This window comes from Salmo salar, chromosome 07, assembly GCF_965601325.2.
Source record: "Salmo salar chromosome 07, fSalSal1, whole genome shotgun sequence".
Classification (NCBI taxonomy): domain Eukaryota; kingdom Metazoa; phylum Chordata; class Actinopteri; order Salmoniformes; family Salmonidae; genus Salmo; species Salmo salar.
The window spans coordinates 26,460,854-26,467,028 of NC_138297.1; the positions used below are offsets into that span (position 1 = coordinate 26,460,854).

At 44.7% G+C, this 6,175-nt stretch overlaps 1 long non-coding RNA gene across 1 annotated transcript; it reads right to left on the bottom strand.

Annotated features, from left to right (window-relative positions):
• Positions 1–936: 936 nt before the first annotated feature.
• LOC145880010 (uncharacterized) lies at positions 937–3,771 on the bottom strand. The gene is made up of 2 exons (XR_014392894.1): positions 3,313–3,771; positions 937–1,971 (listed from the first exon to the last, which is right to left on the bottom strand). It is a non-coding gene; the product is annotated as an uncharacterized LOC145880010 (long non-coding RNA).
• Positions 3,772–6,175: the final 2,404 nt, after the last annotated feature.

Consider the following 6,175-nt stretch of genomic DNA (forward strand, 5'->3'; position numbering starts at 1 on the left):
AACTGTAAAGTTTGGTGGAGAAGGAATAATGGTCTGGGACTGTTTTTCATGATTCAGGCTCCTTAGTTCCAATGAAGATAAATCTTAACACAACAGCATACAATTACATTCTAGACCATTCAGTGCTTCCAACTTTGTGGCAACAGTTTGGGGAAGGCCCTTTCCTGTTTCAGCATGACAACGCCCCCGTGCACAAAGCGAGGGCCATACAGAAATGGTTTATCGAGATCGGTGTGGAAGAACTTGACTGGCCTGCACAGAGTCCTGACCTCAACCCCATCGAACACCTTTGGGATGAATTAGAATGCCAACTGTGAGCCAGGCCTAATCGTCCAACCTCACTAATGCTCTTGTGGCTGAATGGAAGCAAGTCCCCGCAGCAATGTTCTAATATCTAGTGTAAAGCCTTCCCAGAAGAGTGGAGGCTGTTACAACAGCAAAGGGCGGACCAACTCCATATTAATGCCCATGATTTTGGAATGACATGTTCGTCGAGCAGGTGTCCACATACTTTTGATCATGTAGTGTATGTTCTCAGCATTTTCTGTGATTTGAATGAAAATCAAATCATCAGAGCCCGGGTTCATAAAGTGTCTCAGAGTAAGGGTGCTGATCTCAGATCAGGTCCTTTTCTGCCCATGATATGTTGTTCATTATGATCTGAAGGCAACACTGTGTCTAGAACAGCACTCATACTTTGAGACTCTGTATGAATATAGGCCCTGAAGAATTCAAGCGATGACTCAGTATAAATAAAATACAGCTGCTTCCATGGAAGGGCGGATGTGTTCTCAGAACCCTGTCTACCTATTTAGACATGGGGGTGTTACATCACGTGGGCTATCCACAGTATGATTAGTGACAAATAATGATTCATCACCTGGTGGTATAAATATTTTAGTTGCCGAAACACAAGAGGGGTCTACCACGGCCACATGGGGTTCCAATCAAATCAAATCAAACTTTATTTGTCACATGCGCCGAATACAAGTGTAGACATTACCGTGAAATGCTTACTCACAAGCCCTTAACCAACAGTGCAGTTCAAGAAGAGTTAAGAAAATATTTACCAAATAAACTAAAGTAAAAAATAATAAAAAGTAACACAATAAAATAACAATAACGAGGCTATATACAGGGGGTACCGGTACCGAGTCAGTGTGCGGGGGTACAGCTTAGTTGAGGTAATTTGTATATGTAGTTAGGGGTGAATTTACTATGCATAGATAATAAACAGCGAGTAACAGCAGTGTACAAAACAAATGAAGGGGGGGGGGGGGGGGGGGGGGGTCAATGTAAATAGTAGATAGTCCGGTGGCCATTTGATTAATTATTCAGAAGTCTTATGGCTTGGTAGAAGCTGTTAAGGAGCCTTTTGGTCCTAGACTTGGCCCTCCGGTACCGCTTGCCGTGCGGTAGTAGAGAGAACAGTCTATGACTTGGGTGACTGGAGTCTCTGACAATTTTATGGGATTTTCTCTGAAACCGCCTATTATATAGGTCCTGGATTGCAGGATGCTTGGCCCAGTGATGTACTGGACCGTACGCACTACTCTCTGTAGCGCCTTACGGTCAGATGCCGAGCAGTTGCCATACCAGGCGGCGATGCAACCGGTCAGGATGCTCTCGATGGTGCAGGTGTAGAACTTATTGAAGATTTGGGGACCCATGCCAAATCTTTTCAGTCTCCTGCCCTCTTTTCAGTCTCCTGCCCTCTTTTGAGTCTCCTGCCCTCTTCACGACTCTCTTGGTGTGTTTGTACCATGATAGGTTGTTGGTGATGTGGACACCAAGGAACTTGAAACTCTCGACCCGATCCACAACAGCCCTGTTGATGTTTCTTGTAGTCCACAATCAGCTCCTTTGTCTTCCTCACATTGAGGGACAGGTTGTTGTCCTGGTACCACACTGCCAGGTCTCTGACCTCCTCCCTATAGGCTGTCTCATCGTTGTCGGTGATCAGGACTACCACTGTTGTGTCGTCAGAGAGAGAGAGAGAGAGAGAGAGAGAGAGAGAGAGAGAGAGAGAGAGAGAGAGAGAGAGAAAAAGGAAGAAGCATTGGAGTGGGAGAGAAATTGAGGAGAGAGAAGGAGGGTTGTTCCTGGACCATGTGTTCCTTAGCGGCTTGGTAAACACATGGCTCGAATTACGCTCCTACACTCCATACCTCTTACACTCCCTCTCTCCTTTACAGGCCTCTTACACTCTCTCTCTCCTTCCTCCATGAAGGGGAGAGGGAGTGTAAGAGGCGTGTAGTGGAGGACTGGTGGAGCGTAATTCGAGCCATGTGTTTACCATGCTGCTGGGTAAAGGAACAAGGTCCAGGAACAATATGTTCAAATCCTTCCTCAAACAAATGTATGGATCACATCGTCATCTTCCACTATCTGTTCATCTGCTCTGTTTTCCAACACTCGTTGAAAAAAGGGTTCCAAAAGGGTTCTTCGGCTGTCCCAATAGGAGAACCCTTTTTGGTTCCAGGTAGAACCTTCTGTGGAGGGTTCTAAATGGAACTCAAAAGGATTTTACCTGGAACCAAAAAGTGTTCTTCTTTCTATGGGGATCTCAGAAGAACCCTTTTAGGTTCTAGATAGCACTTTTTTTCTAAGAGTGTACTGCATCTCAGTTTGTTTTGGTGAGAAGGTGATTAAGTGAGTGAGGGGTGAGGTGTGTGCGCGTGTGCCGTGTGCGTGTGTGTATAGTTAGTATTGTGCCTCTGCACGAAGTGAAAATGTGTTTGTCTGCCAATGCTTTTGTTTGTTTCTATGTCAGGCACCATTAGCACCTGTTTTGGTGTGTGTGTGTGTGTGTGTGTGTGTGTGTGTGTGTGTGTGTGTGTGTGTGTGTGTGTGTGTGTGTGTGTGTGTGTGTGTGTGTGTGTGCGTGCGTGTGTGTGTATTTCTGGTTAGTGGGTGGTACTATTGGCAGTGTTTACACATGTTTGTATCTTGCACATGTTTATATCTTGACACAGGGTTATATTAACAGTACTTCACTTTTCATCTAGCTTAATTTTGGCCAGATAAAAGCCATAACACCGATCAAGCAACGTTGAATCTGCATTTCATACTGGTCAAATTAAGATCCTACACCTGTACACCATGCCTCCAACCAACTGAGCCAGCTGAACTCTGAGTATATGACAAAAGGCAGTGTAGGTCTGATGCTTTTTGTCAAGCAGCTAGCTATAGCTGATTAAACTAAACCCACTTGTTTCTCTTTCACCTATGGGGAGGTATAATGTACCTTATACAGTACCAGGCTGAGTGTGTGTGTGTGTGTTGCTGTGTGTGTGTGTGTCTCATATTCACCCCAGATGCCCCGCCGCTGCCGGACCTCTCCACCCCCTCCTCCGCATGTACGGGTTGATAGGAGTGTTTTCATGGAGGTCTGGTTCAATCCAGTTCCCACTTCCTTCTGCCAGGGCCCCTTCGTCTCGTCGCCTGCCCCCCTCTCCCACCCCTCTCACTCTCTCGCTCTCTCTCTCTCTCTCTCACACTCGCTATTTCTCCTTTGTAAATCCCTCTCTCTTCCTCAACCTTCGCTCTCATCCTTCCCCTGTCTCTATCCTCTTTCTCTTCCTTGACTTTTCTCTCTCGCTTTCTCTTCCTTCACTTCTCTCTCTCTCTCCCTCCTTCTGACACCATGTGACTTCAGCACTAGTGTGAGGATTTCTTTAGTCAGCAAACTGACAAATTGCTCTACATGAGCGAGAAAGAGCGGAAAATGGAGAGTTAAACTGCAGAATGTGGTGAAGTGTGTGTGTGTGTGTGTGTGTGTGTGTGTGTGTGTGTGTGTGTGTGTGTCTGTGTGTGTAGGCTACCTATAATGCAGTGGAAGCTGCTGAGGGGAGGATGGATCATAATAATGGCTGGAATGTAGTAAATGGAATTGATGAAGAGTGTGTGTGATGTATCTGATACCGTTTCACTGATTCCGCTCCAGCCATTAACCACGAGCCCATCCTCCCCAATTAAGGTGCCACCAACCTCTGTGCTATAATGTCAGGTGAATGTGAATGTTTTGATGTTTCACAATGAATAAATGTGTACGTGTGTGTGTGTGTGTGTACGCGCGTGTGTGTGTGTGTGCGTGTGTACGCGCGTGTGTGTACATGTGTGTGTGCGTGTGTACATGTGTGTGTGTGTGCGTGTGTCTGTGTGCGTGTGTACGTGCGCGCGCGTGTGTGTGTGTGTGTGCGTGTGTGTACATGTGTGTAGTGGCACTGTAGAGATGTCATTTATCTGTGAAATGTTACACTATGCATTTGTGTGGACGTTTCCCACGATACAGCTCTCCATGCGTTCACCTGTGGGTTATTGAATGAGTGTGTGAGTGTGTTTGCACATGTGCTGCTTGTATGTATGGATGCAAGCAGTCTAGAAACTACATATATGGAAATGACGTCATGTTATAGACAACTTGCTCATGGTGCGGCTGGCCTCATGAAATATGCATTACGTGTGACTCACTGGAGGCTGGTGGGAGGAGCTATAGGAAGAAGGGCTCATTGTAATGGCTTAAATCGAATTAATGTGACGGCGTCAAACATGTGGTTTCCATATTTCTATTATATTTTATTATTATTATTGTAATTATTATTATAATCAAAACAAGTTGAGGAAGAAACAAGGAGAACTCCTCAAACTAGTTTTGTAGGCCTGTTTTGTTATATGCTCTTCACCTTTATTTAACTAGGCAAGTCAGTTAAGAACAAGTTCTTAATTACAATGACGGCCTAGGAACAGTGGGTTACCTGCCTTGTTCAGGGGCAGAACGACAGATTTTTACCTTGTCAGCTCGGGGATTCGATTTTGCAACCTTTTAGTTACTAAGCCAACGCTCTAACCACTAGGCTACCTGCCACCCCATCTTTCATTTTTAAGAATAGCAACTGCATAGCAATCATTACTAAAGTGAAACGGTAAATTCTAATCAAAGCCCCAGTCAGGCGAACAGAACGTGATGTAGTGTGCTTTTCCAGCAGCTGAATAGAGTGTTCGTGTGTGTGTGTGTGTGTGTGTGTTATTCAGTAAGCAGAGTTAAAGGTGAAATCTCTCTGTGGCATCATTCCCCTCACTGCACCTTACTCTTCTAATCTTACTTCCCTTGACACACACACACACACACACACACACACACACACACACACACACACACACACACACACACACACACACACACACACACACACACACACACACACACACACACACACACACACACACACACACACACACACAAACATGGAAATTCCTGTGATTCTTAAGAAGCTTTCACTGGCTAGTGGTATGCATTATTATATGGGTCAAGAAGACAGTAGCCTACTGTCCTTCTCTTTTGGAAGAAATTGAAGATTTCTTGAAGCTAGAATCCATAGTTAAAATGTACATTTTTGGACTTGATTGATATATACCCATTCTTGAAGAATTTGACTTACATTGCTTTCGGAAAGTATTCAGACCCCTTGACTTTTTCCACATTTTGTTACGTTTACAGCCTTACTCTAAAATGGATTTGAAAAAAAAGTATCCTTCGCAATCTGCACACAATACCCCATAAGTGAAAACATGTTTTTAGACATTTTTGCAAATGTATTACAAATAAAAAACAGAAATACCTTATTTACATAAGTATTCAGACCCTTCGCAATGATACTTGAAATTGAGCTCAGGTGCATCCTGTTTCCATTGATCATCATTGAGATGTTTCTACAACTTGATTGGAGTCCACCTGTGGTAAATTCAGTTGATTAGACATGATTTGGAAAGGCACACACCTATCTATATAAGGTCCCACAGTTGACAGTGCATGTCAGAGCAAAAACCAAGCCATGAGGTCGAAGGAATTGTCCGTAGAGGTTCGAGGCAGGATTGTGTCGAGGCACAGATCTGGGGAAGGGTGCCAAAACATGTATGCAGCATTGAAGGTCCCCAAGAACACAGTGGCTTCCATCTTTCTTAAATGGAAGAAGTTTGTAACCACCAAGACTCTTGGTGGTTACACCATGAGCACTCAACACGCTGCGCTTTGGTCCCCTCTATAAAACAGCCGTTACAGAACTGCCCACCACAACTGGATCAAGCAGCGTGCTCGGGAGGAGATGGATACCTGGTCTCTGGAGGAGAGGCTAGAGAGGGTAAACTGGACTTGGGGCCAAGTAATAGACAGATA